This window comes from Pelophylax lessonae (assembly GCF_965119305.1).
Source record: "Pelophylax lessonae genome assembly, chromosome: 5".
NCBI lineage: Eukaryota > Metazoa > Chordata > Amphibia > Anura > Ranidae > Pelophylax > Pelophylax lessonae.
The window spans coordinates 273,802,624-273,830,391 of NC_138772.1; positions in this window are offsets into that span (position 1 = coordinate 273,802,624).

The window sequence follows — 27,768 nt, forward strand, 5'->3', positions numbered from 1 at the left end:
TATGATCCCAAAAAAGTGTATGTATATCACACGTACACAACCACACTAGGCCCCAATTACTATTGTTTGTACCCCTAAAAGGCTAGGAGTAGGGGGAGTATGGAACAGGCAGCACCCTCAAACCTTCAGAAGTATGAGATGAACCCCAACAACTTGGAAAGGTGGATCTCTCTCACACGTACCAACACAGACTATCCCCCAATTTAACTGATCCCCAGAGGTTTTTGATTAAATAGCGGAATAGAAAATATGATCCCAAAAAAGTGTATGTATATCACACGTACACAACCACACTAGGCCCCAATTACTATTGTTTGTACCCCTAAAAGGCTAGGAGTAGGGGGAGTATGGAACAGGCAGCACCCTCAAACCTTCAGAAGTATGAGATGAACCCCAACAACTTGGAAAGGTGGATCTCTCTCACACGTACCAACACAGACTATCCCCCAATTTAACTGATCCCCAAAGGTTTTTGATTAAATAGCGGAATAGAAAATATGATCCCAAAAAAGTGTATGTATATCACACGTACACAACCACACTAGGCCCCAATTACTATTGTTTGTACCCCTAAAAGGCTAGGAGTAGGGGGAGTATGGAACAGGCAGCACCCTCAAACCTTCAGAAGTATGAGATGAACCCCAACAACTTGGAAAGGTGGATCTCTCTCACACGTACCGACACAGACTATCCCGCAATTCAATTGATCCTCAAAGGTTTTTATTGAATAGCGGAATAGGAAATATGATCAAAAAAAGTGTATGTATCTCGCACGTACACAACCACACTAGGCCCCAATTACTATTGTTTGTACCCCTAAAAGGCTAGATGAGGAGTAGGGGGAGTATGGAACAGGCAGCACCCTCAAACCTTCAGAAGTATGAGATGAACCCCAACAACTTGGAAAGGTGGATCTCTCTCACACGTACCAACACAGACTATCCCCCAATTTAACTGATCCCCAAAGGTTTTTGATTAAATAGCGGAATAGAAAATATGATCCAAAAAAAGTGTATGTATATCACACGTACACAACCACACTAGGCCCCAATTACTATTGTTTGTACCCCTAAAAGGCTAGATGAGGAGTAGGGGGAGTATGGAACAGGCAGCACCCTCAAACCTTCAGAAGTATGAGATGAACCCCAACAACTTGGAAAGGTGGATCTCTCTCACACGTACCGACACAGACTATCCCGCAATTCAATTGATCCTCAAAGGTTTTTATTGAATAGCGGAATAGGAAATATGATCAAAAAAAGTGTATGTATCTCACACGTACACAACCACACTAGGCCCCAATTACTATTGTTTGTACCCCTAAAAGGCTAGATGAGGAGTAGGGGGAGTATGGAACAGGCAGCACCCTCAAACCTTCAGAAGTATGAGATGAACCCCAACAACTTGGAAAGGTGGATCTCTCTCACACGTACCAACACAGACTATCCCCCAATTTAACTGATCCCCAAAGGTTTTTGATTAAATAGCGGAATAGAAAATATGATCCCAAAAAAGTGTATGTATATCACACGTACACAACCACACTAGGCCCCAATTACTATTGTTTGTACCCCTAAAAGGCTAGGAGTAGGGGGAGTATGGAACAGGCAGCACCCTCAAACCTTCAGAAGTATGAGATGAACCCCAACAACTTGGAAAGGTGGATCTCTCTCACACGTACCAACACAGACTATCCCCCAATTTAACTGATCCCCAGAGGTTTTTGATTAAATAGCGGAATAGAAAATATGATCCCAAAAAAGTGTATGTATATCACACGTACACAACCACACTAGGCCCCAATTACTATTGTTTGTACCCCTAAAAGGCTAGGAGTAGGGGGAGTATGGAACAGGCAGCACCCTCAAACCTTCAGAAGTATGAGATGAACCCCAACAACTTGGAAAGGTGGATCTCTCTCACACGTACCAACACAGACTATCCCCCAATTTAACTGATCCCCAAAGGTTTTTGATTAAATAGCGGAATAGAAAATATGATCCCAAAAAAGTGTATGTATATCACACGTACACAACCACACTAGGCCCCAATTACTATTGTTTGTACCCCTAAAAGGCTAGGAGTAGGGGGAGTATGGAACAGGCAGCACCCTCAAACCTTCAGAAGTATGAGATGAACCCCAACAACTTGGAAAGGTGGATCTCTCTCACACGTACCAACACAGACTATCCCCCAATTTAACTGATCCCCAAAGGTTTTTGATTAAATAGCGGAATAGAAAATATGATCCCAAAAAAGTGTATGTATATCACACGTACACAACCACACTAGGCCCCAATTACTATTGTTTGTACCCCTAAAAGGCTAGGAGTAGGGGGAGTATGGAACAGGCAGCACCCTCAAACCTTCAGAAGTATGAGATGAACCCCAACAACTTGGAAAGGTGGATCTCTCTCACACGTACCAACACAGACTATCCCCCAATTTAACTGATCCCCAAAGGTTTTTGATTAAATAGCGGAATAGAAAATATGATCCCAAAAAAGTGTATGTATATCACACGTACACAACCACACTAGGCCCCAATTACTATTGTTTGTACCCCTAAAAGGCTAGGAGTAGGGGGAGTATGGAACAGGCAGCACCCTCAAACCTTCAGAAGTATGAGATGAACCCCAACAACTTGGAAAGGTGGATCTCTCTCACACGTACCAACACAGACTATCCCCCAATTTAACTGATCCCCAGAGGTTTTTGATTAAATAGCGGAATAGAAAATATGATCCCAAAAAAGTGTATGTATATCACACGTACACAACCACACTAGGCCCCAATTACTATTGTTTGTACCCCTAAAAGGCTAGGAGTAGGGGGAGTATGGAACAGGCAGCACCCTCAAACCTTCAGAAGTATGAGATGAACCCCAACAACTTGGAAAGGTGGATCTCTCTCACACGTACCAACACAGACTATCCCCCAATTTAACTGATCCCCAAAGGTTTTTGATTAAATAGCGGAATAGAAAATATGATCCCAAAAAAGTGTATGTATATCACACGTACACAACCACACTAGGCCCCAATTACTATTGTTTGTACCCCTAAAAGGCTAGGAGTAGGGGGAGTATGGAACAGGCAGCACCCTCAAACCTTCAGAAGTATGAGATGAACCCCAACAACTTGGAAAGGTGGATCTCTCTCACACGTACCAACACAGACTATCCCCCAATTTAACTGATCCCCAAAGGTTTTTGATTAAATAGCGGAATAGAAAATATGATCCCAAAAAAGTGTATGTATATCACACGTACACAACCACACTAGGCCCCAATTACTATTGTTTGTACCCCTAAAAGGCTAGGAGTAGGGGGAGTATGGAACAGGCAGCACCCTCAAACCTTCAGAAGTATGAGATGAACCCCAACAACTTGGAAAGGTGGATCTCTCTCACACGTACCAACACAGACTATCCCCCAATTTAACTGATCCCCAAAGGTTTTTGATTAAATAGCGGAATAGAAAATATGATCCCAAAAAAGTGTATGTATATCACACGTACACAACCACACTAGGCCCCAATTACTATTGTTTGTACCCCTAAAAGGCTAGGAGTAGGGGGAGTATGGAACAGGCAGCACCCTCAAACCTTCAGAAGTATGAGATGAACCCCAACAACTTGGAAAGGTGGATCTCTCTCACACGTACCAACACAGACTATCCCCCAATTTAACTGATCCCCAGAGGTTTTTGATTAAATAGCGGAATAGAAAATATGATCCCAAAAAAGTGTATGTATATCACACGTACACAACCACACTAGGCCCCAATTACTATTGTTTGTACCCCTAAAAGGCTAGATGAGGAGTAGGGGGAGTATGGAACAGGCAGCACCCTCAAACCTTCAGAAGTATGAGATTGTGTTCACTGTACCCCACAAAGATTGAGTTCACTGCACCCCACAATGATTGTGTTCACTGCACCCCACAAAGATTGTGTTCACTGCACCTCACAAAGATTGTGTTCACTGTACCCCCCAAAGATTGTGTTCACTGCACCCCACAAAGATTCTGTTCACTGTACCCCACAAAGATTGTGTTCACTGCACCCCAAAAAGATTGTGTTCACTGCACCCCAAAAAGGATGTTGTTCACTGCACCCCAAAAAGGATGTTGTTCACTCCACCCCAAAAAGATTGTGTTCACTGCACCCCACAAAGATTGTGTTCACTGCACCCCAAAAAGATTGTGTTCACTGCACCCCAAAAATGATTTTGTTCACTGCACCCCAAAAAGGATTTTGTTCACTGCACCCCAAAAAGGATGTTGTTCACTCCACCCCAAAAAGATTGTGTTCACTGCACCCCAAAAAGATTGTGTTCACTGCACCCCACAAAGGATTTTGTTCACTGCACCCCAAAAAGATTGTGTTCACTGCACCCCAAAAAGGATGTTGTTCACTGCACCCCAAAAAGGATTTTGTTCACTGCACCCCAAAAAGATTGTGTTCACTGCACCCCACAAAGGATTTTGTTCACTGCACCCCACAAAGATTGTGTTCACTGCACACCAAAAAGGATTGTGTTCACTGCACCCCAAAAAGATTTTGTTCACTGCACCCCAAAAAGATTGTGTTCACTGCAGCCCAAAAAGATTGTGTTCACTGCAGCCCAAAAAGATTGTGTTCACTGCAGCCCAAAAAGATTGTGTTCACTGCAGCTCACACACAGAAAAATGGATGTGGATCACTGACACCTGCCTATCTCCAATCCCACACCACACAGCAATATCGATTGTAGTTTGTAGAACACAGTTTCCCTAAAATTCAGCAGACTCTGTCCCTAACAGGATTGAGAAGAGATCGTAGATCAGGATTGAGTGCAGACCCCACCCCCCACACAGCAATATCGATTGTAGTTTGTAGAAGACACTGACCCTATAATTCAGCAGACTCTATCCCTAAAATGCCTACAACTCGCCCTGCCTAAACACTCCGACCTGTCCCTCAATTCTATCCGGACACAAATGGTTTTTTCCTGCCTATCTTTCCCTAATCAGCAGCCAGCACGTTGATGTGTGCTCTGTCCCTGAATCTAAGCAGCATAATGACGCCGCTGCGGCTGCCTCGAACTTATAAAGACTTGGTCACATGCTTCAGACGGCCAATCACAGCTACTGAGACATTTGCAGGCATGGCTGGGATGGCTTAAGGCACACCAGTTAAACGATTGTTGATTGGCTGTTGAAAGCCCGCCATGAAAAGAGCGCCAAAGCATGCAAAACCCGGAAATAAAACGACCGAACACGGATTTTTACCCGAACATACAGTAAAGTGTCCGTGTCCGTGTTCGGGTACAAAAAATCCAATTATTCGGTACGAACACGAATAATACAGTCCGTGTTCGCTCAACACTACATATGACTATTGTTTCAAATGTGGGCAATCTGGACATTTTTCAAAAGGATGCAGAGTGACAAAACAGAACCAGTTAAATGGGAGAGGGTGTTGAGGGACAGACAGTAACCTATGCCAGACCTGCATCCCAAAAGTCCTATGCTTCCTTGTACCAAAGAAACTACTTAGGCAAGTTCCCACAAAGCAATGAGTACCCTCACTAAAAGTTTAAACTCAGACTCTTCATAGAGAACACAGGGCTGTGTTACCCAGCAACCATCCCAGACTGCTGATATGCTGTCAGCAACAATGGACTGTATTACCTCGAAACATCATTGTAAGTTGCTGAATCTCATTGGAAAAATATGCTATGTGTAAGATAGACAACATTCCTGTCTATGCTTTATGGGATACAGGCTTCAAAGAAACATCTGCTGAGTAGGGATGGGCCCGATGTTTGAGTCAAAGCGGGAAGTTCGCCCACCGATGAGCTCCTCATCATGCATTGCGATCTCGCAGAGCTTTGATTGCTAGTTATTGGCCAAAACATGCACCTGACTTGTATGATTTGGCCAATAACAGCACAATTTACTATGAGAGCCATGATTGGCCTTAGGCAGGGTGCCTTGGGCCAATCATGGCTCAAGAGCTAAGTCCACGCCCCACACTATATAAGGCTGCTTACCCGGCAGCCTTTGTAGTGTATTAGTTGAGTTTAGGCAGGTAGTGGATTGTGTGTTCAGTCAGTTTAGTGTAGTCAGTGTAGTGTAGTGCTGTGCTGTGATTCTTGCGTAACACTGTAGTGGTACCACACTTGATTTTGCCTCAATTTTTCATGAGCTGAACTCAAAGATCTAAGAAAACTGGGATTTATCCGTGCAAGAACACCTCTCCAAGGTGGCAGATACCATTGAATGTGAGCATTTGCGCACTCAAGTTGGTTACGACGACGAACTGTAGTCAGGTTGAGACCCCGAAGAGGAGGATGAGCATGCAGATGAGCTTACCTGAGGTGGTTTCTGACAGTTTGTGCAGAAATCCTTTGGTTATTCAAACCGATTGTTGCAGTAGCTGTCGGGTGGCTGGTCTCAGACGATCTTGGAGGTAAAGATGCTGCATGTGGAGGTCCTGGGCTGGTGTGGTGACACGTGGTCTGCGGTTGTGAGGCGAGTTGGATATACTGCCAAATTCTCTGAAATGCCTTTGGAGATGGCTTATGGTAGAGAAATGAACATTCGATTCATGGGCAATAGCTCTGGTGGACATTCCTGCAGTCAGCATGCCAATTGCACCCTCCCTTAACCTCCCTGGCGGTATGATTCTTTCGGATTTTAGGTGCTGAAAGCGGTACCATTATTTTGCATGTAATTCTTAAGAATGAGCAGCCCAAACCAACTATTTACATATTTATTTTGTTTTGCAAACACAAGAGTCAAAATATGTGTGACCAAACACCAGTCTCCTATAATAACTCACCCCGTGCACAAACGGACAAAATAGATAGCAACAAGGAGTTAAGAAGACGCAAAGTCTCAAAGCAGCTACTATACAGAAAAAAATGTTAACAAAGGTGTTGTAGAATATTTAGCCAGGTAAAATAAACTATAACACTAGCAGCGCTAAAACAAAAGGACCATTGTGTAAACCAGTGTCCTTAAAAACTCATAAACCATAGCGATGTGCAGTCCATATAGTGATAAACCAGGCACAGTCCATCCACCAGGGTAAGGGAGTGAAGGATCTTGTCTATTCTTCCAAAGATACCACCACACTCTAGTGCTCCCCCCCTTTGAATGAAACACTCACCAGAACCTGGTGAATACAGAGCCTTCAACCAAATCCACCAAACTGCGGGTGTACTGATCACTGCTGGGCTGCACCTCCCTCCTCCTTCCTCCAATGTTCCTCCGCTCAAAGTTCATGCAATTGAACAAAGTGGGGGCAACAATAGTGTAATTCTGTAAACTTTTTTTTAAAACCACACACAGTAAAGCCCCTCTCCCCTCCAGATGTCTACTTACAGGAGGGTAATGGAGTGAAGGCATAAAGGATAAAATATGCACACTGGATAGCCAATTCCAAACATTCCTTTAATCCAATAGGAATCCCGGATGGTGTCCTATGTGAGATGTTCTGCGACCGCGCACATCAGCTCTGACGTTTCGTCCTCACGACTTCCTCTGAGAGCCCATGTGCGCGGCGCGGTCGTAATGTTTATATAATGACGCCGGCGCATGCGCACCAGCGTCCGTCTGAAAGGTCACCCGGAAGTACACATATTATTGCTGCCCAGCTCCCATCGGTACTCCGATGTGCGGATGTGTACTTCCGGCTGGACGTGATGACGCACATCCGCCGTCGACCTCAAGCTCAGTAACTGATGACAGCATCCGGTTACACCGCCGGATACACGTCACCTACAGGATGCTCCGATGCCTTCTCTGCGGACACCCACTTAGAACGAGCCCAGGATCGGAATACAATAGTAAGAGCACAATATGGCCTCGGAATGCATAAGCCCTCCCACTCGTCTGTGACTCTATCGCCCAACATTTATCTATGGGGCAATTTAAAATGTATTTATAATCTATAGCATCCAAATTCCATACTGAATGCCTTACACTTTACATCTATAAATTTCATAAACACAAATACAATAAAATACAAAACGTTAAGCATCAAATTTGCAGTCTGGTATATAAGAGTAAACAAACCATATATCTGCATCAATAATATATGAATAGCAGCTGTGAATAAATATATATACATCTAAAACTGTTAAAATACCATCATTACAAAAAAATATATTTTATAAAAAATATATATTAAAAATTAGACAAAAAAAAAAAAAATTAAAAAAAATATTTTATCAACATTGTATAAGGACCTTAAAACAGATATTAGAAAGAAAGACACAAAGGGAAGAGAAGAGGTCAAAAAGCTACTCCTTCTCTCTATATGTATGTGTGAGCCCACACACACACATGTATGTATATATATATATATATATATATATATATACGTATATATATATATATATATAACATATAGGCTGCAGCAAATCAAAGAACTGCTAGACCATGTCCACATCCATATTAATTAAATATTGAAATGGGGAAAGGTAAATCTCACCGGATTGTGGGATGAGTTCCGTGTGGATTACCATGGTAAAAGGACTTTAAAGGACCGGTGTAGCATGAAGTGAGCAATTCAAATGTGTATAAAAAAATACAAAGTTTATTATTGCTTAAAAACAATCAGAGGGAGGGGCGTGGCCGACCGGGCATGTGAGTAGAAGCGACTCACGGAGCTCCCTCCATTAACCTGGACTAATTGCCCTTTTCCCCGGCCGGGATACACTGTTCTGGACCCTAATCCTCTTCGGGGGGTCCCCCTGAGGCTAGCGTGGTGTACTGCTCCCGGATAGGTGCCTGGATCGGGGCTGCTGCGGGCCGCGAGGAGGGGACCGCACCGCCGGATCACTATCCCCCGCCATCCTCCGTTATCCTTACAGACCTGGGTCCTGGATCGCCTCCCCTGGCACTGCATCACCATCTGCTGTGCGGGCCTGGCCCTAGTTTTCGTGGCGGAGCGTTACCAGCTGAGCTCCGGATTGCGGCCTAGTTGGAGGCCGAAGCCGCGGACTTTCCTGCTGCGGGCGCCCGCTCCGGGCGGCGCGGATGCGGTGAGCGGCGGTTCTCCTCTACCGGCCCACTGACCACTAGGGACTGTTCCGCAATCTGGGCCCTACCTCCTGGCACCTTGCATGTCACGCGCAGGGGCTGCTATGACCCGCGGGAGCAGACTGAAGGATGGCTCTGTCCCTGGCCCGGCCGGCCAAGATGGCGCCGGCGTAGGGACACCGCAGCCCACCTCAAGGGGCCTTGACAAGCTGAAGGACACTGGGACTAAACCAAAAACAGGGCGCCCGGGGGGAAAGGATAGTGCTGGCGATATCCTCCTGTATGCCAAGAAACTGTGTGACATCCCAGGCCCCAGCGCAGTGGAGACTACACCTCAGCCAGGTGCACAGGCATTTGGGGACACTCAGCTGGACACGGGGGCTCTGGAACCACCTGAGCAGCTTGATTTTGGGACTGAGCTGGAGGGAGTTGTGCTGGAGGGGACTCAGCCCACCTTGGGACATATCCTACTGGCTGTGCAGAAGTGCACGGCTTCCGTGAATGTTGTCAAGGACAGACTGGGGGGTCTCACGGAGGAGGTGGCCCTTTTGCGGCAGGATTTACAAAAAATGCGGGAACGCACCACTGCTGCTGAAAGTCGCATCTGCGACCTGGAGGATCAGATGCCCACATTACTCTCGGAATCCAGGGAAACGACCAGGCTGGCGCAGGCTAATAGGAATAAGACGGACGATATTGAGAACCGCCTGCGCAGGAATAATGTCCGCATAGTGGGGCTCCCGGAGAAGGTGGAGGGACGGGATCCTACTGACTTTGTTGAGACCTGGCTGTGCGATACTTTTGACCGGGCCTCCTTCTCCCCCCTGTTCGCTGTGGAGAGGGCACACCGGGTCCCCACTAGAGCCCTGCCTGGCAATGCCCCCAGGCCAATGCTTGCAAAAATACTCCACTACCGTGACAGGGAGAAGATCCTGCGACTGGCCAGAGAAAAGGCAGACATACGTTTCAATGGGGTCAGAGTGTCATTCTACCCTGATTTTTCTGCCGAGGTGCAGAAGCAAAGAGCAAAGTTTATTGACGTGAAGCAGCGACTTCGCCGCCTGGGTCTGGTGTACGCCATGCTGTATCCCGCCCGTCTCCGGGTCACGGCTGAGGGGCGAGCACACTTTTTTGATACGGCCACAGACGCGGTGACTTGGCTGGACGTGCACGAGCCCGCCCTCCGCCGCAGACGTCCTGAAGATCCGGGAGACTGAGTTGGAGTGGTGGCGTGACGGGTTCCTGCTGGGTTTCGGGGTTTGCTCCCTTCTACAAGTGCTTTCACATTTGGATTATAATTTGGCCCGGCCGGGGACGTTTACAGTTTACCGTTTGGATGATGAAGCTCTACGCAAGGTATGCATATCTGGGCTTTGCTGTATCTATCCACACTGCGGGTGTGGCATGTTATGACCTTTTTGCACGGTTGTGCGTTTTTGGGCGGGTGGACACCACTGGATTGTCCGGACAATGTCGGGTTTACCGATATTGGGCTGCCTGCCCGTTCTCAGTTTTGTGACGAGGCACCGTTGTGCCTTGCTGGACTGATTCTTTTCCTTCTGTTTTCTATTCTTGTTTTTGAGAGAACTTCACCCACACCGGATTTTTTGGATTCTCTGTATCTTCACAGCTTACCCCCTTCGCCCTTGTTGCTGGATGTCGCTCCCTGCTCTGTTGCATGGCGGCGGAGCGGGGGGGCCGAGGCCCCACGATGTTTTTCTTTTTTGACATGGCTGGAGTACCTGTAATTTCATGGAATGTCCGTGGCCTTGGGTGCCCAGTAAAACGGGCCATGATTGCTGCACAGTTGAAGAAACACCACCCGGCCATCATAGGCCTGCAAGAGACACACCTGCAGGGGGACACTGTGAGCTGTTTGAGATATTCTTGGGTGGGTTGGGGGTACCACTCCACCCACTCCACGTATTCCAGGGGAGTCAGCGTTCTGGTCCACGGGGCGCTGGCTTTCCGGGAGCTGGGGGTGCAGGTGGACCCCGAGGGGAGATTCGTTTTTTTGCACTGTGTTCTGTTTCAATTTACATGTGTGTTGGCGGTGGTTTACATACCGCCCCCGTTTTCCTCTTTAGTTCTTAGAGAATTGCTTAACTTTATGCTAGACAAAGCGGACACCCCGCTGATAGTTGTGGGGGATTTTAATGGTGTCTTGGACCCTGTCCGGGATAGGCATCCACCATCCCCCTCTTCGGTGGCTGGCAGGGGCACTGCCCTTTCGCGCTTCCTGGAGGAGGTGGATTGGTCAGAGGCCTGGCGTTTGAAGCATCCTGGAGTGGTTCAGTTTTCTTGTTTTTCTAAAACGCACTCCTCCCTTTCTAGGATTGATCTCTGTGTGTGTAACAGGGCCGCCCTCCCTGTGGTGGAGGAAACGGAATATGCCCTTAGGGGAATCTCTGATCACTCTCCGCTGGTGGTTCAGCTGGCGGTGCGCCCCCGGGTGGCCTTAACTAGGGCCCCCTGGAGGTTCAACGCGTTTTGGTTGAAGCTGTTCCCACAAGACAACGGCATTGCGGCCGCAATCGGGGAGTTCTTCGAGATCCACGGCCATCACGGGGATGTGCTGGCGAGATGGGATGCCTTCAAATGCTACCTCCGAGGGGTGTTGATTACACATATCCGGAAGGTTCAGACGGGATCTAAGCAATTTGAGGAACAATTGGCTGGTAGTGCGCAGAGGTTGGAGGAGGATTATATTGTTGACCCTACTGAGGAGAAGAGGGCGGCCTGGCTCTCGGCTCAATCGGTATGGTTGGGGGAAGTCCGATCTAAAGTAGACAAGAAACGCTTTTTCTCCAAGACCACATTTTATGAAGAGGGGGAGCGGACGGGCCGCTTGCTGTCTCGTTTGGTGGGGGCGCGCCCCTCAGTTCCCCCCATAGGGGCACTTCGGCTGCCGTCAGGGCAGCTGGTGAATCGGCAGGAGGAGATCATGGCGGAACTTGCTAGGTTCTACGCTGACATTTATTCTACAAGGGTGGAGTACACTTCGGAGGAGTTGCAGGAGTATTTGAGTACCATACCATTCACGAGACTCACGGCCGAACAACGGGAGGGACTAGAGGCACCCATTACGGAGGAGGAGTTGATGGAGGCACTGGCTCTCTTTCCGGGAGCCAAGGCACCCGGGGATGATGGCCTCCCAGTGGAGGTTTATCAAACCTTCTCGGGGCTGCTGACACAGAGAGGCTGGGACACTTCCGGAGTCCATGTCTAGGGCAAGCATTGTGCTTCTGCTCAAACCCGGGAAGTCACCCACGGACCCGGGATCATACAGGCCCATTTCACTGCTCCAGGCGGACGTCAAATTGCTGGCTAAGGTTTTGGCGCGGCGGGTGAATTCGGTGATCACTCATATTATTCATGAAGATCAGGCGGGCTTCATGCCCAATAGGTCCACGGCCCTTAATCTTAGACGACTGTTCGTTGCGATTCAAACGCCTGCGGATAACGTAGGTGAAAGAGCGCTGTTATCCTTGGACGCCAACAAGGCGTTTGACAGTGTGGAATGGGGATATCTGTGGGCGGTGATGGAGGCGTTTGGGTTCGGCCCAGTGTTTCTGTCTTGGGTGAGATTGCTATACCATCAACCACGGGCATCGATACGAGAGGGAGGCAGGACATCTGAGGGCTTCAGCCTAGGTAGGGGAACGCGGCAGGGCTGCCCGATTTCCCCTCTGTTATTCGCACTTGCAATTGAGCCCCTTGCGACGCGTATCAGACACAGGGATTCCATAGTGGGTTTTAAATACGGCCCTCTCCAGGACAAAATACTTCTATACGCGGACGATATGCTTCTGACACTGGGGGACACGGGTGGCTCCTTGCGGGCGGTTATGTCTGAGATCACTGAGTTTGGGAGGTTTTCGGGCCTTACCATAAACTGGTCCAAATCGGCGCTACTGTATCTTGATGCGAACGCCACTCGGCCACTGGACTCTCACTGTCCGGTCCCAGTGGTGGATAAGTTTAAGTATCTGGGGGTAGTGGTATCGGCGGACCCGAATCAATATAGTGTGCTCAACATTGGCCCTCTTCTAACGCGGTTCCGGGATAAAATTAAGATCTGGACTAAGCTCTGGCTCTCGCTAGCTGGACGGGTAAACCTTATCAAAATGATCTTGATGCCTCAGTTGTTGTACTTCCTGCACAATTCCCCGATTGTTATTACCCTGAAAACTTTCCGCATTGTGAATACCCTCTTCCGGTCCCTGTTGTGGAAAGGAAAGGCGGCTAGGATCCGTTTGGAGCAACTGCAGAAGCCCAGAGATGGGGGGGGTCTTGCCCTACCCAACCCCTGGCTGTACTATCTGGCGTCCCAGCTGCAGCACCTGGTGGGTGCGCTGTCGGGGGCTCCGGCTGGTGCTGCGTTGACAGTTATGCGGGAATTTACAGGGGCAATTGGGGTGCCGGAGGGACTGGAGGCTCAGCTGTTCACCAAACCCAATCGGCGATACCCGACGTATCGCCTCCTACAGAAGGTGTGGGATAAGACAAAACAAATGCAACAAGTGACGGGATATACCAAATTTAGTCCGATCTGGGGTAACCGTGCTTATCCGGAACTATGCAAATTAGATCAGGCGGATAGGTGGCGGGCTTTGGGGGTGACTCATTTGCGGCACATCCTCCATGGAGGGGTCATGCTACCTTTTGCGCAGTTACAGGAACGATTCTCCCTACCTGACCACATGAAATTCTACTACATACAGTTACAACATGCGCTGCGGGCTCAGGCTGCCAAAGGACAGTTCCACCTGTCACCTGCTCCTGTATTCTATCTTATGGAGCAGTTTACTGACACCAAGGGGTTCATATCGAGTTGCTATAACGCCCTGCTGAGCAAGTACTTGGACAAATACCCTAGTAAAGCCTGTGACCACTGGAGCACAGATGTGGGGGAGATCCCGGGTGAGCAGTGGGAAGAGGCTCTAGAGTCAGTTCGCACGTGTTCTTTGAATGTCTCGCATCAGGTGTCTCAATTATACATCCTACTTAGAGTCCACCATACTCCTCTGAAGCTGTACTCCATGGGTGTCCGTGACGACGATATATGCGGTCGTTGCCAAAGGGAGGTGGGTGACTTAATTCACCTGTTGTGGCGCTGTCCGAAGCTGCACAGGTACTGGACTGAGGTGCGCTCAGCTATTAATAGTACCCTGGGAATAGATGTACCCGGGGACCCTAAACACTGCCTTCTGGGTATCTTAGACCAACAAGTGGAGGACCGGTATCTGCGGGAGGCGGCCTCCCGCGCCCTGTTCCAGGCTCGCTTGCTTATATTACGCTTGTGGACGGCACCTGAGCCTCCGACTTTTCGGATGTGGCTAGAGCAGATAGGGGGCACACTCAGAATGGAAAAGGTTATATACCAACATAGGGGATCTCCACAAAAATTCTCTAAAATATGGGGTGTATGGCTGAGCTGCCCGGGAATGGCCCCTACTGACCTCATCCTGGACCGTTTATTATCCTGAGTATGCAAATATGGGTTGGGGCTGATGGGGGATGATTGCATGAGGCCCTGGGGTGGAATGGAGGGACATGATAATGATATTGTACCAGTTGCCGCTGCTTGGGGCTGTCTGCTTTAAGGGCGACTGTGGTGTAATTGTTTTGCATTCTATTTTCTATGGTGATGTTGTTTTCATGTTACTATGCTTGTACCGTGTATTGCTGTTTCATTGTGGTTCTGTGAATTTCTCTCAATAAAGATGTTTTCTGATTTAAAAAAAAAAAAAAACAATCAGAAAAAGAAAACATTACAGTAACAAAATAATTGGACTAAGGGTCCTAGACATAAATACGTCTAATCATATCATTCAGGCAGTCGTACAGTTCGACGCGTTTCGCCAAATACAAAGTGGCTTCTTCAGGAACCGATATGATCAAAACATGTATCCTCTAATTAACAAAACGGAGAGAGGAAAACATATATCAATTCATTAAAAATATTTTTTACATATATATTTATTAGAATAGGCACCTCAAAGCAATACAAGGCACCAATTGTGGTGGAAATTAATAGAGCTTGGGGCATAGAAACAAACTCCATTAATAGCTTGTACTGAAAAGTACAATTGTATTGCTCTTTTGCATAAGGATTTACCAAGCGCTCGGCGACAAAGAAAGGAACAGACGTGCTGGGTCATTTTGATGCCATCTGCCAGGTCTCTCTCCATTGGATATGTATGTGTGTGTATGTGTGTAAGAGCAAGTGTTTGTGTGTGAGAGTTTATGTGTCTCTTCATGGATGAAATGGCTGTGTGAGCTGCTATGTGAGCTTGTGTCTGTGTGTCTGTGTGTGTGTGTGAGCTTCCTGTGTCTTCTGTCCTCTGTCTCTTCCTTAGGGCAGGGCTGGTTTATTTACAGCAAGTGAGCAAAAGGGAGTTACAGGGAGTGGCTTCAAGACCACCAATCACAGACACGTATACATTCAAAAAGCACAATAGAAACTGTAGAGCACATGGCCATGAATGGACACGAAAGAACATAGGGCTCAACTGCCTCAAGAAGCACATGGCTTTTCATTTTTCATTCATGTCAATCCATAAACATGTACTCATACTTATTAGTGGGTCCAATCATACATGATTCATATATAAACCAAATATGACAGTGACCATTCTAACTGTTCCAGTTGATGAGGCATTATCTGCATAAGACAATAGTAGCAGTGTTTCAATCACACGGATCTGAATGTGACTTAAAGATGCCCTCTATTAATCTTGGTAAAATACGAATTTCCATATCACAGACATATCCCAGCAGAGCAGGGCCCTGAACTGCAGACATAGATCTGTGCGATGGACTCTCTCTGCTACTAGTATTGTGCCATCTCATCCAGTGGAAGATTTTCACTAACAAGTCTTTCCTGCAATGACAGTTAAACCGATAATCACTGTAAATAGGGATTGTCAGTAAAACTTGACACTGGGAGACATAATGACTATTTAAACTAAAGAAAATGTCCACAACCAAAATTTCCACAACACCAATAAATGACAATTTTTGCTTGCTCACCTAGTTCATGAGAGTAGTTAGCTTGTTAGAACCACTGATGTTACGTCGACCAAAGGACATAAATGGAAGCCCTTCCAGATGACCCTGAAAGAGGGGTCAAACACGCCTCGAGAGAGGCTTGGTGGATCGGACCTCCTCTATAGCTTCCCCAGTGTATAATAACAATAGATAGCCGGGTATTAACAACAATAGCCGGCTAATTTAATGGGGGTCCTCATGAAAAATAGGAACTAACATATAAACAATGGAAGGAGCCAATTGGTGGATGCCATGATTCCTAAAAAAGAAAAAGGAAAAAGGTACAGAACTTAGATGTATATTAGGGACCACTAGGTGTATAAATATGTCATAGAGATAATGAGCAATTATCTATTGTCTAGGTAGATATTTATAATACATAGGCACATATATACCCATATACATGTGTACATATAAACATGTGAAAGGTCAGCGCAGGTGCAAATATTCGTTTACCATACCCCACTGATAATCATTGCTCATCTGCAAATAAAGAAGATGTTATAACAGCAGATTGAGTATGGAGAGGAAAAAGTCCAAATGTACTACCCCCACTATAATGCCAGGAGAGTGCATATATAGATATGGTGCATAATGCATCCAGCAGTCATCAGGAAATCGGAATGGGAGGTAAAGAATATGTACAACTAAACTTCAGGTAGCCATTGCAATAGCCATATATATTGGCTAGGAAATAGCAAAGAGTATTTACAGTCCCCAAAAATCCCTATGGAGGCATAAAAGAGTGGCCAAATATGTCCCATCAAAAAGAAAAGAAAAAAAGGGCGATACAACAAGGCATCAGAAAGTGTATGTAGAGAGACCACTTCCTACCTTCCTTATCAGTGCGCTGACAAACAGAGGTCTGGATGCCGATCCCACGGCACAAAATGCCGCTGCCATCGGCGTCCTTGCCTCGTGCGCATTAAGTAGGGGAAGGTCCCACCGGAAGTGAGACGCCAGGAGCGTCCTACATCACTTCCGGTGCGGGCGCGATGCATGGTGCGTCACTTCCTGCAGCGGCAAAGATCGTAACACGGGCGTGCTTGGAAGGAGCTGCTTCCCAACAAGTGGGAGAGGACCAGGAGCCAATTGGCACCCTTCCTCTGCTTTGCGCCCGAACCCACCAAAGGAAAGGATTTATACCATTAATATCCCAAGTCAGCAGTAAACATCAGCAGTCCTATTACAAAAGAAAATAATTTTATATAATGTAATTAGTATCAATACATAAATATCCCACATAACATCAAGTAATCAATATTAGAAAATAGTCAAAATTTAAAAAGTGAAAAATATAAACATTAACACATCATAATATTATAATATGGTAAATTCCACCTTATCTGCACGGATTACCATATTGTATAGATAAGGACCGGGTTATTAAATAAGACAATTGGAGGGGGGATAAAGAAAAAGAAAAAGATAAAGAAAAAGAGGCGGGTGTTGAAAAAGTGATATTTATAGGAACGGCTTGTATGATACTGCTGTGTTAAGACCTGGCCAAATTGTGGCTTGTTGGTTATATATCCACTTGGCTTCTTTTTGTAGGATGATTTTGTCAATATTTCCACCACGTGGATTTTTATGTACAACTTCCAATACTGAAAAAGAAACCATTTGCGGGTCAAAACTGTGGTTTAATCCAACATGTTTGCAAATAGGTGTGTAAATGAGCCCTACCTCAAGGTAATAAAGATGATCATTTATTCTTTGCCAGAATTTCCTTTTAGTTTTTCCTATATAGAAGGCTCCGCATTGGCAATAAGCCAAATACACGACCCCTTCAGTGTGACAGTACATACGTATATATAGATATATATATATATATATATATATATCTATATATACGTATATATATATATATATATACGTATATGTATATATATATATATACATATATGTATGTATGTATATATACGTATCAATATATATATATATATATATATATATATATATATATATATATATATATATATATATATAAAGTACAGTAAAACTGCAGGAAAGGGTACTGGGGGGTAATGTAATGTGAATTTATTTTATTTTGAATGGTATCAGTGTGTTTGGTGTGTTTTACATTTGAATTTGCCGCCGGTTCTACCCCCCTGCTAGCGTCACGTCGCAGGAGACGGAAGCCGGGGCACAGAGAGGATCGGGTGGAAGATCCTCCGCCGCATACCGCTGAGATACATCGCTGGATCCCGGTGACATGGTAAGAAACCTCTTTTACAGGATCCAGCGATGCTTCTGGCGGTACCCCGAGTGTGGCTCGGGGTTACCACTTTTGGCTCTGAAATTTAACCCCGAGCTGCGCTCGGGAATACCGCTAAGAAGGTTAAAACTTGCGACATCTGTGGCATTGTGCTGTGTGATAAAACTGCACATTTTAGAGTGGCCTTTTATTGTGGCCAGCCTAAGCCCCCGTTCACACTAAGGCGACCTGTGAGGCGACCTGGTCGCCTCACAGGTCGGCGTAGGTCGCCTCCCATAGGGAAGCTGCGGACCCGTTCTAATAGGAGCGACACAAGTCGCTCCGACTTAGAAAAAGGGTCCGGAGCTTCTTTGGGGCGACCAGGAGGCGACCGCCATAGACTTCAATGTTATGAAGTCTGTGGCGGCCGCTCCGAGGTCGCGGCGCGCTGCTCGCACCGTGACCTCGGAGGTTGCGGTGCGAAGTAGCGTCGCCCCTATGTGAACGGGGGCTAAAGCACACCTGTGCAACAATCATGCTGTCTAATCAGCATCTTGATATGCCACATCTGTGAGGTGGATGGATTATCTCGGTAAAGGAGAAGTGCTCACTAACACAGATTTAGACAGATTTGTGAACAATTTTTGAAAGAAATAGGCCTTTTGTGTACATAGAAAAAGTCTTAGATCTTTGAGTTCAGCTCATGAAAAATGGGGGCAAAAACAAAAGTGTTACATTTATAATTTTGTTCAGTGTATTTTTTTTTTTTGCTGCATCAGGTTCTGTTGCTGCATTATTAGTACTCCCTCATCTGTGTCGCAAATGCTATTCCTTCTGCATCAGCAGTGGTTTCCTTTTTTTTTTTTTTTTTCTGGGTGCAGCAGCAATAATAATATTTAGGGCATGATTGCTGCCCCCCATTCTGCATCACAGGCGTTCTATTTCTGCATCAGCAGTGGTTTCCTTTTTTTTTTTTCCTGTAGCAACACTCAAAAAAATTTAGGGCATAAATGCTGTTCCTCCATTCTGCATTGAAGCCATTCCTTCTCTGTGTCTGCAGTGGGTCCCTTTTGTTTTTGCTTTTTTAATTTTCTCTTTATAAAAAAAAAAAAAAAATATATATATATATATATATATATATATATATAATAAAACGGTTTATAGTGCACCAAGCACGAAAGTATTGCACCCAAGCACCGTGTTTCCATCCTACACTCTGTACTAAAAAGTTATACAACCCCCCCCAAAAAAAAAAAATCTAAAACAATAATAAAACAGGTTACAGCGTTTAGACTTGACCAACACCCAAGGCCCAATTTTTCTGCACCCATTTGACAGGTGCATGTAATTAAAATTTTTGTTTTCTAATTTTTAACAGCAGGGCCCGTTTCTGCACCCAGCAAGACTAACTGTGAGAGGTTACAGGGTTCAGGCACCACTAGGGATGGGGAATGGTTTGGGCCGAGCATAAGTTTGGCCTGAACATCACCCATTCAACTACTCGCCCAACACCTGAACTTTCTCGGCACTTATCGGGATGTTCGCCCACCGAATGCGTCAGTAGGTTGTTAAAGGTTCCCTGCTGAGAGATCAATTTAAAAAAAATAATTGTAAAAAAAAAAGTAAATTATAAAACATTGGGGTAAAAACAGCGGGGGGGACTCTTTGATTCTGGTATGGCTTTTAAGGGGGACCCTCTGACATAATTAAGAAAAAAAATGGCATGGGGTCACGCCCTTTGGGTCTGGTGTCGTTTTTAAATGGGGAACTCCATGCCAAAATTTTAAAATAATGGCGTGCCCCCCCCCCCGCCAAATTCTATTCCAGGTCCTTTGGATCCTGTATAGATTTTAAGGGAAACCCCACGCCAAACTTTAAAAAAAAATGGCGTGGCCCCCCCAAAATCCATACCAGACCCTTATTCTGAGCAGGTAAGCGCCCTCCTGAACCATACCAGGCCATTTGCCCTCAACATGGAGAGGGTGCTTTGGGGTGCCCCCCAAAGAACCTTGTCCCCATAATGATGGGGACAAGGGCCTCTTCCCGTCAACCCTGGGCTATGGTTGTTAGGGCCTGCGGGTCGGGGGCTTATCGGAATCTCTATGAGAATGGGTATCAGGTACATCGTACCCCTACTCATTCACCAAAAAAGTGTCAAAAAGTAAGAACCACAGTAAACAGTTTTTGACAAGTCCTTTAATAAAAAAAATTAAAAAACAGTGTCCCTCAATGTAAATCCATCATCAATGATGTCGCCCGCCTGACCCGAAAAAAAGAGAAAAGAATAAACAGTCTACCTCTTAGGAGGCCTCCCGCCCTCTGCCTGATCTGGGCTTTAACAGTTCTTATATAGGCAAGGGCCTGGGCCATCAGGTTACTTCACTCGGTGGCACCGCCCCTTCTTACGTCAGAAGGGGGCAGTGCCATCGGGTGACATAGGCAAGTGGCCCAGTCCCTTGCCTATATAAGAACTGTCAAAGCGCAGAGTGGACAGATGGTGGGATGCCTTCCTAGAGGCGGAGCATTTATTTTTTTCCATTTTTCAGGTCCAGCAGGCATCGTGATAGACAATGGATTTAAATTGAGGGACACTGTTTTTTATTTATTTATTTATTTTTAATAAAGGACTTGTCAAAAACTGTTTCCTGTGTTTTTTACTTTTTTGTTGAGTGAGTGGGTAGGGGTACGATGTACTCGATACCCATTTACATAGGGGGGGTGGAATCTGGGGGCCCCCATGTTAAAGGGGGATTCCATATTCTGATAAGCCCCCCACCCGCAGACCCCGACAACCACAGCCCCCTGCCCCAAAGCACCTACTCCCCATGTTGGGGGCATGTGGCCTGGTATGGTTCAGGAGGGGGGGCTCTCCCTTGTCCCCCCCTTTCCTGACCTGCCAGGCTGCATGCTCGGATAAGGGTCTGGTATAGATTTTGGGGGGGGGGGGGGCTACGCCGTTTTTTAAAAATATTTTGGCATGGAGTTCTCCTTAAAATCCATACCAGACCTGAAGGGCCTGGTATGGACCGGGGGGGGGGGGGGGGGGACCTACACCGTTTTAATTATTTTTTAATCTGTATTGCCGGGAGGCGGCAATGCATTACAGCCGCGTTTAATTTTTTATTTTTTTTAAATTTAAAGCATTTTTATTAAATTTTTTCTTTAAGGATACAGTACATTTCATTTTTCAGATGTTTCTTAAAACAGGAAAATATCACGTTCAATACAATTCAATGTAATCCAATTCCAAACGTGAAAAATAAAATTTAACACAACAAGTGTAAAACAATCCATGAAAAGTGATCTCACAAACTCCAAGCTTAAAGTGAAGACAAAAAAAAAAAAGGGAAAGAGGGGATAATTCCCCCTTATACTTTGATAATAAAAGAAAAAAAAGTGTAAATATTTTTAATGATATGTGTCATATGTGGCTAATATTGTGAAATATTTTAGTGTATAATTTTAGATCCATTATATTTGTGCAGAAAAAAAGGGAAAGAGGGGATAATTCCCCCTTATACTTTGATAATAAAAGAAAAAAAAGTGTAAATATTTTTAATGATATGTGTCATATGTGGCTAATATTGTGAAATATTTTAGTGTATAATTTTAGATCCATTATATTTGTGCAGAAAAAAAAAACCCCAAGGAGAAAATCTTTCCTGTTTTTTCCAAGAAAAAAAAAAAAAAGAAAAGCAAACATCTGAACCAAATAGAGCTGTTGTTGTCAGGGCAATCACAGGTTTCATTTAACTTTATAGAGGAATAAAAAATAAAAAAAGAAGATATAACAGATTTTATGTAACATTCCTTCTACCTCTCCGTGCGTATCCCATTTGTCCCCCCGGGGGGGGGGGGGGCTCCACCTACAGACCGATAGAAAGAGGGAAGAAAAAAAAAGGAAAAGCAAGAGAGAGAGAAGGGAGAAGAAAAAAAAAAAAAGGGGAAAAGGATAAGGAAAAAACCCCCATCGACTTCGGCAGAGTCAGGGGGATCTAGAGGCTCACTCCTTATACACATAAGGGAGATATCCCTAGAATTACAGATTTAGCTGTATATACTCATCGGAGCTTGTGAATTGTAACCATGGGGACCAGCGTATTCGGGTTTGCTCCTCAGAATTGTTTAATGCTGCGGTTAGGAGTTCCATGCAATGTATTTCATTTACTCTTGCAGTCCACATTTGTCGCATAGGGGGACATGTCTGTCTCCACATTGTTGGAATGCAGGCTTTGGCAGCATTGAGTAAGTGGGCTATCAAAGACTTCCTATATTTCCTAATTGATCCCCTCGTAAGGTGAAGTAGGCACAGTGCTGGATCCTCACCCACCTCCACTGAGGTAAGTTCCTTAATCACCAGAGCGACCTCCCTCCAAAAATCCCTCAAAGAGGGACATGTCCAAAAAATAGGCATCATTGTGCCTCCCTCAGCACCACATCTCCAACAACAATCTGGAATCGACCCATCCATTTTATGCAGGAGTGCAGGGACTCTGTGCCAGCGAGTAAGAATTTTGTAACTAGTTTCCTGATATCTGCTGCCTACCATCCCTGCGTATTGTACACAAGAATCCGATCTCCACCCATTAACCTGTACTGCCGCTGTGGGTGATGTATATAGGGCCATTATGCAGCCCAATATCCGTGGTCCTAGGCCAATATATGACAGGGTGGCCTGTATAAATTCCCAGGCCACCCTGTCAAAGGCCTTTTCGGCGTCTGTGGAAAGTAGCATCATGGGGGTTTGCGTTGATCGAGCACTATGTATCAGATCCACCACTCGGGTCGAGTTATCCCTCGCCTCCCTGGTTGGAACAAAACCGACCTGATCCCAGTGTACCAATTGTAGGATATAAGGTATTAATCGGTTTGCCAACACCTTGGCGAACAATTTAAGGTCGGTATTGAGCAGGGAGATCGGGCGATAACTCCCACACAGTGATGGATACTTTCCCTCCTTATGTATCAAAGTTATATAGGCCCTCAGAGAATCTAAAGGCATACTTCCTACTTCTCCAATCAAATTGAAGTATAATAATAAAGGGGTCTTCAAATGTTGCATAAATTGTTGATAATATGGAAGGGTATATCCATCAGGGCCGGGAGCCTTATGTCGCTTAGACTGAGACAAGGCCAGGGTCAACTCTTTTTCTGTAATTTTACCCTCCATAGCTGTCGTCTGTTCTAGCGACAGAGGAGGCATACCAGAAGCTTGTATATATGCCGTCGCCACATTGATTTGATCCTGTGTGTTCTTAGTTGCATCTATAGGTGGCAAATTATATAGAGCTTTATAATACGCCTTAAATTCTTCTGCGATCTCAAATGAAGAGTGAATTTTCCGACCATTTGTGTTTTGTATTTGTGAAATTACTGTGCGTTTTTGTGGCCCACGCAAGGCTCTCGCCAACATTGTCCCCAGTTTGTCTGAAAACTCATAATATTTTCTTCTGGTTATCATAAGGTTCCGAACTGTTCTCTGAAATAAGAGTTTATTCAACTCTTCCCTTGCTTTCATAAGGGGGATTAGGTGTTCTCTCGCCAGAGACTGTTTATGGGAAAGGCTTAATGTTGTAATACGTTCTAAAAGCGCGGTTACCGCCCTCTCTCAATCTCGCTTGTGTCTAGAGCCTATCCTCATTATTACTCCCCGAATAACACACTTATGTGCTTCCCATGTTATCCCGGGTGCTTGTAACGGGTCAGTGTTATTCGTGAAATACTCTGTCAGGGCTACATCAATTTCAGCCCTGGCAGTGGGAATCTGCAGGAGAGATTCATTTAATCTCCAAGTCGCTAATCTCGGTGGTCCAGAGTCCCACTCAAACAGATGAACAGGTACATGATCTGAGAAGGAAAATGAATCTATATGAGTAGCAGCAATCAGAGGGAGGTCGTTCTGGGATACCATAAATCTATCTATTCTGGAGTAGGTATTGTGTGTAGCTGAATAGTAGGTATAGTCTCTCTCCCCAGGGTGCATTATTCGCCAAGGATCAACCAGATCTAAAAGGGATATTTCCCTCTTCAATCTGTTTAATCGAGAGTACGATAGCTGGGATATTCCTTGTGAAGTGTCTATGAGGGGCTCTGGTGAAAAATTGAAGTCTCCCCCCATTATCAGATGCCCCTCACGGAATTCCAATATAGTCGATGTTAACCGCTTCCATACAGAGCAGTTAGACCCCCTTCCTGCCCAGACCAATTTTCAGCTTTCAGCACTCTCACACTTTGAATGACAATTGCTCAGTCATGCTACACTGTAACCAAACAAAATTTTTATCATTTTTTTCACACAAATAGAGCTTTCTTTTGGTGGTATTTGATCACAACTGGGGTTTTTTTTTTCCGTGATATAAGCAAAAAAAGAGCAAAAATTTTGCAAAAAAAACACTTTTTTTTAGTTTCTATTATAAAATTTTGCAAAAAATTAATTTTTCTTCATACATTTGGGCCAAAATTTATACTGCTACATATCTCTGGTAAAATTAACCCAAATTAGTGTATATTATTTAGTCTGTGTGAAAGTTATTGAGTCTAGAAGCTATGGTACCAATTACTGAAAATTGATCACACCAGATGTACTGATGGCCTATCTCCTTTCTTGAGGCCCTGAAATGTCAGGACAGTACAAATACCCCCCAAATGACCCTTTTTTGTAAAGTAGACAGTCCAAGGTATTTAGTAAGAGGCATGGTGAGTTTTTTGAAGTTATAATTTTTTCCCACAATTCTTGGGAAAATTAAGAAAACATTTTTTTTTCTTTTTTTTCCCCAAAACGTTGTCAATTTATAAGCTATTTCTAACACATAGCATGTACACAGCAAAAATGACACCCCAAAATTCATTCTGCTACTCCTTCTGAGTATGGTGATACCACATGTGTGAGACTTTTACATAGCCTGGCCACAAAAAGAGACTCCACGTCCAAGTAGCACCATAAGGCGTTTTAGGAGCATAAATACACATAAAACTTTCTTACTACCTATCACACTTTTCAAGGCCCTAGAGCACCAATACAATGGAAAAGTCCACAAAATGACCCCATTTTGGAAAGCAAACACTCCAACGTATATTCTATGAGTAGGGTTGAGCGGACACCTAGATGTCCGTGTTCGACGGGTTCGGCCGAACTTTAAAAAAAAGTCCGGGTCCGTGTCCCGGACTTTTACCGAACTTTTCCCGGACACCGAACCCCATTGAAGTCAATGGGGACCCGAACTTTAAGGCACTAAAATGGCTCTAAAACACCAAAGGAAAGGGCTAGAGTGCTGCAAATGGCAGCAAAACGTAATTAAGAGCATGGCAAGTGCTCTGCAAACAAATGTGGATAGGGAAATAACTTAAAACAACAAAAAAAACCAGAAAAATAAAACAATGTTCTTCTTCATCTCTGAAGGACGAGGCCCATATGGAGTAGGAGGGAGGTTGAGGTGGTGGTGGATGTGGCGGTGACATAGGCGTGCGCACAGGGTGTGCTGGGTGTGCCTGGGCACACCCTAATCACCTAGGGCACATAGCATTGCCAGTGAGGAGATGGGAAAGATCTCCCTGGGACCTGCTCTGCTCTATTTCTCCTTGCCTACAGGTACATGGCCCCGATACATTACTCTCCCTGCTGGCAAACACATGCATGTGTATTTCAACTTTGGGGTGCACACCTTAATGCAATAGGCTGCGCACACCTATGGGCGGTGTAGGTGGAAGCGGCGGTGGAGGAGGACCAGGGCCGGATTAACAGCATCATGGGCTTGGTGCTGAGGATTTTGAAGGGCCTTAAGGGCCGTGCCTTGCCATGCACCCAGAGGAGGAAGGGTGCAGCCATGCATGCCTAATTCAACATGGGATGCTGTCTCTGAAGCCCATAAACACATCCATGCATCGCCAACTGTCCCTCCTTGTCCGGCCTTCACGCTGTGTGGGGAGGTTCTGAGGGTGCTGCCTGGGGAAGCGAGCATAGAAGCCAGACTTCTGTGTTTACAAGTGACAGAAGAGCGGTAACAGTGAATATGGCCAACCCGGGGCCTATATAAAAGGTAGGGGCCTGGAGCTGCAGCTCCAATAGCCCCTACATTAATCTGGCCCTGAGGAGGAGGACGAGGTAGCCAACACTGCTTCTTTTCAAAAATTTTAAATGAGGGTACACCCCAAAAGAGTGAGAAAGAGCAAAAATGGAACAATGGGTGGGTAAGGTCGGTATCCATTGCTATTCTGCATAAGGTACGGAAAAGTCCCGTGGGATCCATGCCTGGTTCATTTTAATGAACGTGAGCTTGTCCACATTGTCTCTGGACAGGCGGCTGCGCTTGTCTGTTATAACGCCCCCAGCCGTGCTAAATACCCGTTCAGATAATACACTGGCTGCAGGGCACGCCAGCACCTCCAAGGCGTAAAGGGCAAGCTCAGGCCATGTGCCCAATTTGGAGACCCAGAAGTTGAAGGGGGCAGACCCGTCATTCACTACATGTAGGCGTGTGCACACATACTGCTCCACCATGTTGGTAAAATGCTGCCTCCTGCTAAGACGTTCCATCTGAGCTGCTGGTGCTGCTGTTTGTTGTGGCGTGCTGACAAAGCTTTTCCACATTTCGGCCATGCTAACCCTGCCTTCTGAGGTGCTGGCGGTGCCCTGGTTGCGTTGGCGACCTCCTCCTCCTCCTCCTCTGCCTTGTGCTTCCACTGTGGCCCCGCTGTCAGATGGGAATGCCAGCAGCATGGCGTCTACCAGCGTGCGCTTGTACTCGCGCATCTTGCGATCGCGCTCCAGTGAGTGAATTAAGGACGGTACGTTGTCCTTGTAACGGGGATCCAGCAGCGTGGCCACCCAGTAATCAGCACAAGTTAGAATGTGGGCAACTCGGCGGTCGTTGTGGAGACACTGCAGCATGTAATCGCTCATGTGTGCCAGGCTGCCCAGAGGCGACGAAAGGCTGTCCTCTGTGGGAGGTGTATCGTCCGTGTCCTCTGTATCCCCCCAGCCACGCACCAGTGATGGCCATGAGCTGGCCTGGGTGCCACCCTGCTGTGAACATGGTTCCATCTCCTCCTCCAGCTCCTCCTCCTCCTCATCCTCCTCATCCTCCAGAACTGTGCCCCTGCTGGACAATTGCGTCCCTGGCGTTTGCGTGTGCAGGAACCCACCCTCGGAGCCCCTTGCGAATGACTGCCCTGAAAGCCTTGGAAATGTTACCTCTTCATCCTCCTCCTCCTCCTCATCCTGTGCCACATCCTCTTCCATCATCGCCCGAATTGTTTTTTTAAGGAGGCATAGAAGTGGGATAGTTAAGCTGAGAACGGCGTCATTGCCACTGGCCATGTTGGTGGAGTACTCAAAACAGCGCAACAAGGCACACAGGTCTCGCATGGAGGCCCAGTTAAATTAAATAGCGGAATAGAAAATATGATCCAAAAAAAGTGTATGTATATCACACGTACACAACCACACTGGGCCCCAATTACTATTGTTTGTACCCCTAAAAGGCTA